The sequence below is a fragment of the Sciurus vulgaris genome, assembly GCF_902686455.1.
Source record: "Sciurus vulgaris genome assembly, chromosome: 3".
NCBI lineage: Eukaryota > Metazoa > Chordata > Mammalia > Rodentia > Sciuridae > Sciurus > Sciurus vulgaris.
Window position 1 is genome coordinate 65,402,288 of NC_136463.1, and position 13,699 is coordinate 65,415,986.

Sequence of the window (13,699 nt, forward strand, 5' to 3'; positions counted from 1 at the left end):
AATGACTGGGAATACAAATCATGTCTCAATAATAACCCTGAACATTAATGGCCTAAACTCATCAATCAAAAGACATAGATTGGCAGAATGGATTAAAAAGAAAGACCCAACAATATGCTGCCTGCAAGAGACTCATCTCATAGAAAAAGACTCCACAGACTAAAGGTGAAAGGATGGGAAAAAATTTACCATGCACATGGACTCAGTAAAAAAGCAGGAGTTTCCATCCTTATATCAGATAAAGTGGACTTCAAGCCAAAGTTAGTCAGAAGGGATAAAGAAGGACATTTCATACTGCTTAAGGGAACCATAAATCAGGAAGACATAACAATAGTAAATATTTATGCCCCAAACAATGGTGCATCCCTGTACATCAAACAAATCCTTCTCAATTTCAGGAATCAAATAGACCACAACACAAGAATTCTGGGTGACTTTAACGCACCACTGTCACCGCTAGATAGATCTTCCAAACAAAAAACAACCAAAGAAACCATAGAACTCAATAACACAATCAATAACCTAGACTTAATAGACATATATAGAATATTACATCCATCAACGAGCAGATTCACTTTCTTCTCAGCAGCACATGGAACCATCTCGAAAATAAACCATATGTTATGCCACAAAGCAGCCCTTAGGAAATGCAAAAAAATAGAGATACTGCCTTGTGTTCTATCAGATCATAATGGAATGAAATTAGAAATCAATGACAAAATAAAAAAACGGAAATTACTCCAACACACGGAGACTAAATAATATGCTATTGAATGAAACATGGATAACAGAAAACATCAGGGAGGAGATTAAAAAATTCTTAGAGGTCAATGAGAACGATGATACAACATATCAAAATCTCTGGGACACTATGAAAGCGGTGCTAAGAGGAAAATTCATTGCATGGAGTGCATTCCAGAAAAGAATGAAAAGTCAACAACTAAATGACCTAACATTACAGCTCAAAGTCCTAGAAAAAGAAGAAGAGAATAACAGCAAAAGTAGTAGAAGACAGGAAATAATTAAAATCAGAGCTGAAATCAATGAAATTGAGACAAAAGAAACAATTCAAAAAATTGACAAAACAAAAAGTTGGTTCTTTGAGAAAGTAAACAAAATAGACAAACCCTTAGCCACACTAACAAAGAGAAGGAGAGAGAAGACTCAAATTACTAAAATACATGATGCAAAAGGAAATATCACAACAGACACCACTGAGACACAGAATATAATGAGAAGCTACTTTGAAAATCTGTATTCCAACAAAATAGAAAGTACCGAAGATATTGACAAATTTCTAGAGACATATGCTCCTCCCAAACTGAACCAGGAGGACATACACAGTTTAAACAGATCAATATCAAGCAATGAAATAGAAGAAGCCATTAAAAATCTACCATCCAAGAAAAGCCCAGGACCAGACGGATTCTCAGCCGAGTTCTACAAGACCTTCAAAGAAGAACTCATTCCAATACTTCTCAAAGCATTCCAGGAAATAGAAAAAGAGGGTACCCTACCAAACTCATTCTATGAAGCTAATATCACCCTCATACCCCAACCAGGAAAAGACACATCAAGGAAAGAAAATTTTAGACCAATATCCTTGATGAATATAGATGCAAAGATCCTTAACAAAATATTGACAAACTGTGTCCAAAAACATATTAAGAAAATTGTGCACCACGATCAAGTGGGGTTCATTCCTGGAATGCAAGGATGGTTCAACATTCGTAAATCAATAAACGTAATCCATCATGTCAATACACTTAAGGATAAGAATCATATGGTCATTTCAATTGATGCAGAAAAAGCGTTCGACAAAATACAACACCCTTTCATGCTCAGAACACTAGAAAAAATAGGGATAGGAACATACTTGAACATTGTAAAAGCTATTTATGCTAAGCCCATGGGCAACATCATTCTTAATGGAGAAAAACTGAAACCATTCCCTTTAAAAACGGGAACAAGACAGGGATGTCCTCTTTCACCACTTCTATTCAACATTGTCCTCGAAACTCTAGCCAGAGCAATTAGGCAGACTAAAGAAATTAAAGGGATACGAATAGGAAAAGAGGAACTTAAGCTGTCACTATTTGTGGATGACATGATTCTATATTTAGAGGATCCAAAAACCTCCTCCAGAAAACTTCTAGACCTCATCAATGAATTCAGCAAAATAGCAGGCTATAAAATCAACACGCATAAATCTATAGCATTTTTGTATGCAAGCGACGAAACAGTTCAAAGGGAAATGAAGAAAACAACTCCATTTGCAATAGCCTCAAAAAAAATGAAATACTTGGGCATCCATCTAACCAAAGAGGTAAAAGGTCTCTACAATGAAAACTACAAAACATTGAAGAAAGAAATTAAGGAAGACCTTAGAAGATGGAAAGATCTCCCATGTTCTTGGATAGGCAGAATTAATATTGTCAAAATGGCCATACTACCAAAAGTGCTATACAGATTCAATGCAATTCCCATTAAAATCCCAATGGTGTACCTTACAGAAATAGAGCAAGCAATCATGAAATTCATCTGGAAGAATAAGAAACCCAGAATAGCTAAAGCAAGCCTCAGTAGAAAGAGCGAAGCAAGGGGTATCGCAATACCAGATCTTCAACTCTATTACAAAGCAATAGTAACCAAAACGGCATGGTATTGGTACCAAAATAGACAGGTAGATCAATGGTACAGAATAGAGGACATGGACACAAACCCAAATAAATACAATTTTCTCATACTAGGCAAAGGGGACAAAAATATGCAATGGAGAAAAGATAGCCTCTTCAACAAATGGTGCTGGAAAACTGGAAATCCATATGCAACAGAATGAAACTGAATCCCTATCTCTCACCCTGCACAAAACTCAACTCAAAATGGATCAAGGACCTCGGAATCAGACTAGAGACCCTGCATCTTATAGAAGAAAAAGTAGGTCCAAACCTTCAACTTGTTGGCTTAGGATCAGACTTCCTTAACAGGACTCCCATAGCACAAGAAATAAAAGCTAGAATCAACCACTGGGATAGATTCAAACTAAAAAGCTTTCTCTCAGCAGAGGAAACTATCAGTAATGTGAAGAGAGAGCCTACAGAGTGGGAGAATATCTTTGCCACTCGTACTTCAGATAGAGCGCTAATTTCCAGAATCTATAAAGAACTCAAAAAACTACACCAAGAATACAAATAATCCAATCAACAAATGGGCTAAGGAAATGAACACACACTTCACAGAAGAAGATCTACAAGCAATCAACAGATATATGAAAAAATGTTCAACATCTCTAGTAATAAGAGAAATGCAAATCAAAACTACCCTAAGATTCCATCTCACCCCAATTAGAATGGTGATTATCAAGAACACAAGCAACAATAGGTGTTGGTGAGGATGTGGGGAAAAAGGTACACTCATACATTGCTGGTGGGGTTGCAAATTAGTGCAGCCACTCTGGAAAGCAGTATGAGATTCCTCAGAAAGCTTGGAATGGATCCACCATTTGACCCAGCTATCCCACTCCTTGGCCTATACCCAAAAGACTTAAAATTAGCATCCTACAGAGATACAGCCACATCAATGTTCATAGCTGCTCAATTCACCATAGCCAGATTGTGGAACCAACCTAGATGCCTTTCAGTTGATGAATGGATAAAGAAACTGTGGCATATATATACAATGGAATATTACTCTGCCATGAAGAATGGTAAAATTATGGCATTTTCAGGAAATGGATGAAATTGGAGAATATCATGCTAAGTGAGATAAGCCAATCTCCAAAAACTAAAGGACGAATGATCTCGCTGATAAGCGGATGAGGACATATAATGGGGGGTAGGAGGGGTTATCGTTAGGGTTAGAGTTAGGTTTAGGTTTAGGGATAAGGAGGATGGTAAGAATGGAGGAAGGAAGGACTATATAGAGGGAAAAGAGGGGTGGGAGGGTGGGTGGGAGAGAAAAAAATAACAGAATGAATGAAACAACATTGCCCTATGTAAATTTATGATTTTTAATAAAAAAAATCTGAAAAAAAAGAATAATAAAATTATGGCATTTGCAGGCGAATGGATGAAATTGGAGAATATCATGCTCAGTGAGATAAGCCAATCTCAAAAAACAAAAGGACGAATGATCTCTCTGATAAGCAAATGATGACACATAATGGGGGGTAGGAGGGGGGCAAGAATGGAGGAAGGAAGGACTGTATAGAGGGAAAAAAGGGGTGGTAGCAGTGGAGTGATGTAAAAAATAACAGAATGAATCAAACATCATTACTCTATTTAAATGTATGATTACGCAAATGGTATGCTGTTACTCCATGTACAAACAGAAACAACATGTATCCCATTTGTTTACAATTAAAATAAATTAAAATTTAAAAAAAATTCATATGTTTGAACCTAAGACTCAATGGGTTAGTATTAAGAGGTGAGGGCCTTTGAGAAGAGATCAAGTCATGAGGGCTCTTCTCTCCACAATGAAATTAGTACGTTTATAAAAGGACTGGTGGGAAGTATCTAGCCCCTTTTTATTGCTCTTCTATCTTTTCTGCCATGTGAGGACACAGCATTGAAGCAGCATCTTAGAAGAAGAGACTAAGCCCTCACCAGACGCAGAGCCTGCCCAGTGCCTTAATCTTAGACTTCCCAGCTTAGATAAATATGAGTAATAAATTTATGATGTTTATAAATTACCATGTCTGTGGTATTCTGTCATAGCAACAGGAATGGACTAAAACACAGGGTCATAGGTATAAGCATTTTAATTAGTTCAATGAGATATTGTTAAATTATTTTCTAGAGTGGTGCCAGTTTAGAAGATCATCAATAAAAGTAAGAATTCCTGTTGTGGAGCAGTAGTTTTTGAAATATGCTTCTCAGGATCCTAAAAAGGAGCTTCAAAGGCCATAGGACAGTAAGAATTTGTACCTTTAGCACCTGTGCTCCAATTTATTTTACATAATTGGAGAACATCATAATATTTAACTTGGAAAAAAGGTTTTGCTGCCTTAAAATTATCTAAAAACTAATACTCTGAGGCTGGAGTTGTAGCTCAGTGGTAGAGCACTTACCTAGCATGTGTGAGACACTGAGTTAGATTTTCAGCACTGCATATAAATAAATAAAGTCCATCAATGACTAAAACTACATATATATATACACATTATATATACATATATATAAAACCAATACTCTGAAGAATAAATCCTATCCATCTTTCTTCCCAGGAGAAAAATTCATCTATGAAGAAACACTTTAAAAGGCAACTTTTCATCTATAGAACACATTACCAATAGTAGATAGTATTTATGAGCCTTCCTTCCAAGTTTTTATTTCCTCCTTAGTTAAATTTTCTTATTCTGATGAGGGGGATATGAGGAGGATAAATATAAGGCTCCCTCTCACTTCCCAGGAATTGTAAACAAATTAACCACTTTTTGTGGGAAGAAAGTGAGTAGGGTATGTCTCCATTTTGTTTTGTCACAGTATTCATTAATATACAATGCTCTTATTTTTAAGTAAGTGTGGAAGAGAACAATTCTTTTAAGTCTACAGGTTCTAATGTACTGGCTTTTCTTTTAATTTGTTCAGCACAAACCCAAGGCAGATATTCTTCTGCTGGTTTTAAGGGTCATACTATAGATGGATAGAAACTTAACATCTAAGCATCTGCCATGGCTCATTAGTAAACTCACACATGAACTAGGGCATTTTCTTTCTTCACTGTAGCCTGCTAATGCTCCTCTCATGCGCTTGGCCATTATAGGTTGCTAAGCAATAATCCTAGTGCTTGCATTGTTTTCACTAATACACAGAATGGAAGTAGACATGTGTTTGGTTACAATTCTAGTCAAACACTTCTCTCCTGGAACCAGCAAACCAAGAAAAGAGAGGAACAGCAGTCAATAAATCAGAATTCTGAACAAGCCTATCTGAAGCTGTCTTTTGACAAGCTGACCTCTAAATTCAAGGATCACAAATTATAGAACTGCCCCAAGGGCAAATTAATTTAGAGGTTTAACTGAATATAGTTTCAAACAGGTACAGGGCCTTTCAGTACATTTGAGTTTGGGCATTCTCAAAACTTTTTACAGATTGAGTATTTGTTCACTCAATAAATAATTATTGATTTCTTACTACATGCCTGGCACTATGCTAAGCACTGGAATTCTTTTTCAGGATCAATTTCCTAAATTCCTCCTAGAATTAAAAGCCTTTCAAGCTTTCCTCCAACACTAACACCTTCATCTCTCTACCAGTTCACCTTCTACTGTACAAAGACCTATTCAGGCCCTTCAGGCATAAAAGCTTTCAACTAAATAAGTAGGTACACAAAAGATTTCCTTGTTCATAATTTGAAAGGTCTAGCCTTATAAGGAACATTTATTATTTTCTGTACTTAGGGCATGATCCACTGCTGGGTATAGCCTCAGTGCAAAATCTATTTAAGGACATAAATGGGAATGAATTATAATCCACAATATAATAAGCCTTAGCAGGCTCTTTCTCATGTTATATAATGTTAATGGGACTGACTGTGATTAAACTGGTGAAAACTGAATCAGAAGGGTCACTCAGCAAGCTGTATGATGTTCCTATTTAAACACAGGCCCTGTCTGAAACTCAGGTGCCTTGTCCTTATTATCAGAATTTCTCAACATTTGTACATAATGTAAATGACTACCATAAAAGGAGGAGAGGAAAAAAGCACTAATAAACATTATTGTAATTGAAATTCCATTGCTATAGAAGAAGGCACTTTCTATAAAACTTTATTAGTCTTAGGAACTTGTATAATAAGGATAGAATTGGGTAAACTGATAGTTTTAAAAAAAGGAATTTCTCAAAATGAAAAATAAGTTTATAGCCTAAAACGAAGGATAGCCAGAATAAAGAACTGATATACATTTGTCGTAACTTTATTTTATTTATTTATTTTTATATGGTGCTGAGGAGTAAACCCAGTGCCTCAAATGTGCTAGGCAAGCACTCTACCACTGAACCACAACCCCAGCCCAAGAACTGATATACATTTAAACACAATATTTTCTATGCAAAGACAAGTATTTGAGGGCAATTTTAGAACTGCTTGGTAAAATAACAGCACTTTAATTTTGACAAGTATGAAACAGGATTATGACACTTTCTTTGACATGTTGAAACTGTCAGATAAGTAGCAGTTCCTCTTCCTACTTCTTTTACATGTATGTTTATATATATTTACATAAAGGAAGGATTCAGAATATAAGGTTTAATAGTGACTGATCACTAAATAAATAAGTACATTGCATTTCATTTAATATCACAGCAAACTGCAATGTTTTTAGTATATATCACATACTGATGTGAATAAATCAACAAATAAAATATACATCCCTCTATATACTTTGAAAAGCAATAAGAGAAATTAAAAATACAAGAGTAGCAAAATCCACAAACTCTTGATATTCTCTGGGTAGGCAATAAACTACATTACATAATACATATGTGAAGTTTTGCAGGTGCAAATTTGACTACAGATCAACTGAACACCCAATTAAATTTATAACAATTACCTTGGTCACAATTTTGTTTGGCATGTTTAAAATGAATTAATTTATTATCCTGGTCTAGTAATTAAGGTCAAGCCAGAGTATATGTATGGTGTTTTGGTGGTGAAATGGTGGGATGAGGAGGAAGTAAAATCAGGACACTAAGGGGTAGGATCGGGTGGAGGAGAACAGACAGGTAAAGACTTGACAGGAAGAAAAAATTTTAAAGTTCATGAACTAAGAAAATAGTACTCAGTTTATAAGAAAGGCAAACTAAATGTTAGGGAGTTTAGTTCTTAATGCAAATGTATTATAATAAGTATTAATAAGAATAAATAGTAAATACTTGCTTTTAATTGGCTTAAAAGACAGAAAAATGCTTCAGATAAAAGCACCTAAAAGTTATAACTAGGATCTACACAGTAATTTATAGTTTAGAAAATACTTCAATAATTATTTTTGTAATTCAGCCTGGTAGTCTATCACATACTAACACTCATTAAGGGTAAACTGAGGCGATCCAAGATGGCGGACTAGAGGGTGACTGCATCTCCAGTCGCTCCAGAACCCAGGATTCAAGAAGGGGAGGCATTGAGAGACTCGGACTAAAATAGAGCCTCGGGGTGAATCTCCCCCACCTGGTGAAGCACTGCCCGGATGGCAGGCCAGGATTTGGGTTGCTTATTAGAGTAAGGCAGAGCAGCTAGAGTCCTCCCCAGGTGGCCCTGCGCACTCCTGCGGTGGGCTCCTCCCACAGGGCCAGATTCTCCAGCATCTTGGAGCAGGCCCCCCAGTGAAAGCCTTTCTGCACAGAACCAAGCTTCAATTCCCTGAACTAGGGCAGCGAGTTCCTGCCCGCAGGTTGCTTCAGGGACCGGGACAAGGCAGCCAGGGACTTCCCCAAGCAGCCCGCAGCCCGGCCCCCTCTGGCGGGAAGCGCCTTTCCAGGCTAGCTTCCCAGAGCAGACCGCCCAGTGAGCGCCTTTCCACACAGAGCCAGCTCCAAGCCCTGGAACTAGTAGAGGACTAGGGGCAGCTTTCCTTGGAAGCACTGCATTATCAAGTTACTCCAAGACTTCAGGCTACTGAAGGCAGGAAGGTGATACACTGGAAATCTACAGGGACAATATAAGCCAATAGAAGAATTCTGCAATATCACAAAGTCCCACTGACACCTGACCAATATGAGAAAACAAGAGAAGAAAATGTCCCAAACAAACCTAGATACTATATCAATAAAACCCAATGACAGCACAGCAGAAGAAATGTCAGAAAGGGAGTTCAGAATGTACATAATTAAAACAATTAGGGAAGCAAACGAGGAGATGAAAGAGCAAATGCAGGCATTAAATGATCGCACCAATCAACAGTTAAAGGAGCAAATACGGGAAGCAAGAGATCATTTCAATAAAGAGAGATACTGAAAAAAAAACAAACAAACAGAAATCCTTGAAATGAAGGAAACAATAAACCAAGTTAAAAACTCCATAGAAAGCATAACCAATAGGATAGAACACCTGGAAGACAGAACCTCAGATATTGAAGACAAAATATTTAACCTTGAAAACAAAGTTGACCAAACAGAAAAGATGGTAAGAAATCATGAACAGAATCTACAAGAATTATGGGATATCATGAAAAGGCCAAATTTAAGAATTATTGGGATTGAGGAAGGCTTAGAGGAACAAACCAAAGGAATGAACAATCTATTCAATGAAATAATATCAGAAAATTTCCCAAATCTGAAGAATGAAATGGAAAACCAAGTACAAGAGGCTTATAGGACTCCAAATATACAAAATTACAACAGACTCACACCAAGGCACATTATTATGAAAATACCTAATATACAAAATAAAGACAGAATTTTAAAGGCCGAGAGAGAAAAGAACCAAATTACATTCAGGGGGAAACAAATAAGAATATCAGCAGATTTTTCAATCCAGACCCTAAAAGCTAGAAGGGCCTGGAACAACATTTACCAAGCCCTGAAAGAAAATGGATGCCAACCAAGAATCTTATACCCAGCAAAACTTACTTTCAGATTTGACGATGAAATAAGATCCTTCCATGATAAACAAAAGCTAAAGGAATTTACAAAAAGAAAGCCAGCATTGCAGAACATTCTCAGCAAAATATTCCATGAGGAAGAGATGAAGAACAACGATGCAAATCAGCAACGGGAGAAACTAGCCTAAAGGAATAGCCAAATAAAGGGGAAATCAAATCATGTCAAAAAACAAAAATGAGTCAAATGACTGGGAATACAAATCATATCACAACAATAACCCTGAATGTTAATGGCCTGAACTCATCAATCAAAAGACATAGACTGGCAGATTGGATTAAAAAGAAAAATCCAACAATTTGCTGCCTGCAAGAGACTCATCTCATAGAAAGAGATACCCATAGACTAAAGGTGAAAGGATGGGAAAAAACATACTATACACACGGACACAGCAAAAAAGCTGGAGTATCCATCCTCATTTCAGATAATGTGGACTTCAAGCCAAAACTAGTCAGAAGGGATAAAGAAGGACATTACATATTGCTTAAGGGAAGCATAAATCAGCAAGACATAACAATCATAAATATCTATGCCCCGAACATTGGCTCATCCATGTAGGTCAAACAAATCCTTCTCAATTCCAGAAATCAAATAGACCACAACACAATAATACTAGGCGATTTTAACACACCTCTCTCACCGCTGGATAGATCGTCCAAACAAAAATTGAATAAAGAGACCATAGATCTCAATAACACAATCAATAATTTAGACTTCACCAACTTATATAGAATATACCATCCAACAAAGAACGAATACACTTTCTTCTCAGCAGCATATGGATCCTTCTCTAAAATAGACCATGTTTTATGCCACAAAGCTACTGTTAGCAAATACAAGAAGAGATACTACCTTGTACTCTATCAGATCATAATGGATTGAAATTAGAAATAAATGACAGAATAAAAAACAGAAACTTCTCCAAAACCTGGAGATTAAATAATACACTATTATATGATGAATGGATAACAGAAGACATCAGGAGGGAAATAAAAAAATTTTTAGAAGTAAACGAGAACAAAGACACATCAAAATCTCTGGGACACTATGAAAGCAGTACTTAGGGGAAGATTTATTTCATGGGGTGCATTCAACAAAAGAAGTAGAAATCAACAAATAAACGACTTAACACTACAGCTCAAAGCCTTGAAAAAGAAGAGCAGACCAGCACCAAAAGTAGTAGAAGACAGGAAATAGTTAAAATCAGAGCCGAAATCAACGAAATTGAAACAAAAGAAACAATCGGAAAAATTAACAAAATAAATAATTGGTTCTTTGAAAAAATAAACAAAATTGATAAACCCTTAGCCACACTAACAAAGAGAAAGAGGGAGAAAACTCAAATTACTAAAATTCGGAATAAACAAGGAAATATCACAACAGACACGAATGAAGTACAAAACATAATTAGAAGCAATTTTGAAAATCTATACTCTAACAAAACAGAAAACCTCGAAGACATCAACAAGTTTCTAGAGACATATGAATTACCTAAACTGAACGAGGAGGACATACGCAACTTAAATAAATCAATAACAAGCAATGAAACAGAAGAGGTCATCAAAAGCCTACCAAAAGAAAAGTCCGGGACCAGATGGGTTCTCAGCCGAGTTCTACAAAACCTTTAAAGAAGAGCTCATTCCAATACTCCTCAAAGTATTCCATGAAACAGAAGAGGAGGGGACCCTCCCAAACTCATTCTATGAAGCCAATATCACCCTGATACCTAAACCAAAAAGAGACACATCGAGGAAAGAAAATTTCAGACCAATATCCTTAATGAACATCGATGCAAAAATTCTCAACAAAATTTTAGCAAATCGCACACAAAATATATTAAAAAGATAGTGTACCACGATCAAGTGGGTTTTATCCCAGGGATGCAAGGTTGATTCAACATCCGGAAATCAATAAATGTCATTCACCATATCAACAGACTAAAAGTTAAGAATCACATGATTATTTCAATAGATGCAGAAAAAGCATTTGATAAAATACAGCATCCCTTCATGCTCAAAACACTAGAAAAAATAGGGATAGTAGGAACATACCTGAACATTGTAAAAGCTATTTATGCTAAGCCCATGGCCAACATCATTCTTAATGGAGAAAAACTGAAACCATTCCCTTTAAAAACAGGAACAAGACAGGGATGTCCTCTTTCACCACTTCTATTCAACATCATTCTTGAGACTCTAGCCAGAGCAATTAGATAAACCAAAGAAATTAAAGGGATACGAATTGGAAAAGAGGAACTCAAACTATCCTTGTTCGCTGATGACATGATTATATATTTAGAGGAACCTGGAAATTCCACCAGAAAACTCTGAGAACTCATAAGTGAATTCAGTAAAGTAGCAGGTTACAAGATCAATGCTCATAAATCCAATGCATTTTTATACATAAGTGATGAATCTTCAGAAAGAGAAATTAGGAAAACTACCCCATTCACAATAGCATGGAAAAAAATAAAATACTTGGGAATCAATCTCACAAAAGAGGTGAAAGACCTCTACAATGAGAACTACAGAACACCAAAGAAAGAAATTAAAGAAAACCTTAGAAGATGGAAAGATCTCCCATGTTCTTGGATAGGCAGAATTAATACTGTCAAAATGGCCATACTACCAAAAGTGCTATACAGATTCAATGCAATTCCCATTAAAATCCCAATGGTGTACCTTACAGAAATAGAGCAAGCAATCATGAAATTCATCTGGAAGAATAAGAAACCCAGAATAGCTAAAGCAAGCCTCAGTAGAAAGAGCGAAGCAAGGGGTATCGCAATACCAGATCTTCAACTCTATTACAAAGCAATAGTAACCAAAACGGCATGGTATTGGTACCAAAATAGACAGGTAGATCAATGGTACAGAATAGAGGACATGGACACAAACCCAAATAAATACAATTTTCTCATACTAGGCAAAGGGGACAAAAATATGCAATGGAGAAAAGATAGCCTCTTCAACAAATGGTGCTGGAAAACTGGAAATCCATATGCAACAGAATGAAACTGAATCCCTATCTCTCACCCTGCACAAAACTCAACTCAAAATGGATCAAGGACCTCGGAATCAGACTAGAGACCCTGCATCTTATAGAAGAAAAAGTAGGTCCAAACCTTCAACTTGTTGGCTTAGGATCAGACTTCCTTAACAGGACTCCCATAGCACAAGAAATAAAAGCTAGAATCAACCACTGGGATAGATTCAAACTAAAAAGCTTTCTCTCAGCAGAGGAAACTATCAGTAATGTGAAGAGAGAGCCTACAGAGTGGGAGAATATCTTTGCCACTCGTACTTCAGATAGAGCGCTAATTTCCAGAATCTATAAAGAACTCAAAAAACTACACCAAGAATACAAATAATCCAATCAACAAATGGGCTAAGGAAATGAACACACACTTCACAGAAGAAGATCTACAAGCAATCAACAGATATATGAAAAAATGTTCAACATCTCTAGTAATAAGAGAAATGCAAATCAAAACTACCCTAAGATTCCATCTCACCCCAATTAGAATGGCGATTATCAAGAACACAAGCAACAATAGGTGTTGGTGAGGATGTGGGGAAAAAGGTACACTCATACATTGCTGGTGGGGTTGCAAATTAGTGCAGCCACTCTGGAAAGCAGTATGGAGATTCCTCAGAAAGCTTGGAATGGAACCACCATTTGACCCAGCTATCCCACTCCTTGGCCTATACCCAAAGGACTTCAAATCAGCATCCTATAGAGATACAGCCACATCAATGTTCATAGCTTTTCAATTCACTATAGCCAGATTATGGAACCAACCTAGATGCCCTTCAGTTGTTGAATGGATAAAGAAACTGTGGCATATATATACAATGGAATATTACTCCTCCATGAAGAATGATAAAATTATGGCATTTGCAGGAAATGGATGAAATTGGAGGATATCATGCTAAGTGAGATAAGCCAATCTCCAAAAACTAAAGGACGAATGATCTCGCTGATAAGCGGATGAGGACATATAATGGGGGATAGGAGGGGTTATCGTTAGGGTTAGGGTTAGGTTTAGGGTTAGGGATAAGGAGGGTGGTAAGAATGGAGGAAGGAAGGATTGTATAGAG

At 36.7% G+C, this 13,699-nt stretch overlaps 1 protein-coding gene across 1 annotated transcript in view; it reads right to left on the minus strand.

The window, feature by feature from the left end:
- Positions 1 to 13,699, minus strand: part of EFCAB5 (EF-hand calcium binding domain 5) — a 120,878-nt gene that overhangs the window by 105,200 nt on the left and 1,979 nt on the right. The window lies entirely within an intron of this gene.